Genomic DNA, 781 nt, shown 5'->3' on the forward strand with positions numbered 1-781 from the left:
TCATCCATCCCTTCACTACAACCCATAAATACTTCTACAATTAATGCAAGTAAGACTTTATGGCTTGATTTTCCCCATGTCTGTTCTCTCCGTATGTGAACTCCTCAGGGACAGGCACCATGTCTTTTTCATCTCTGTGCCTCCCAAACTCCAGCCATACTGAACTTACTGTTCTCTGAACATGCTGTGCTTTTTTTGTGACATCCGCCTTTGCACAGGTGGGTCCCTCTGCTGGGAATGCATTTCTCCCTTTCTTCCCTTCTCTGCACAGGCAAACATCTACTGAGTCCTTCAAGACTCATCTCAAATGCAGTCTCTCTGAAATCTCAGATAGAGTTAGTTGTTCCCCACTCTGTGCTCCCCTAGCCTTCTGGTCAAACCTCGATTATAGCATTTTCCACATAAGTGTTTTATTATCATTATCAGCTTATATGACTGCCCCCTCCATCTCCCACACCCCATCCCCAGGCAGCGAAATCTCAGCATATAATCTTTGTGTCTCTAGCACAAAGCACAATAGAGAAACAATAAATATTTCCTTGATCAATAATTAAATCAAATTTTGATGGTACATGATAGCCTGGGAAAAACTATTGGATAGGTAAGTAAGCTTTGAATACTTATTTACATAACTGGTCAAGGCACCTCTAGGGAAGTGGTGGATTTGCAGTCCTTTTCTAGATCTTGACTCTAAATTTCTCCTTGTTACTCTTCCAGGTGCTTATGCTCAGCGGTTGGTGCACTGCCTATCCTCACCGCCCCCCCATGAGCCTCAGTTCTG

Source organism: Grampus griseus (genome assembly GCF_964374135.1).
Source record: "Grampus griseus genome assembly, chromosome: X".
Classification (NCBI taxonomy): domain Eukaryota; kingdom Metazoa; phylum Chordata; class Mammalia; order Artiodactyla; family Delphinidae; genus Grampus; species Grampus griseus.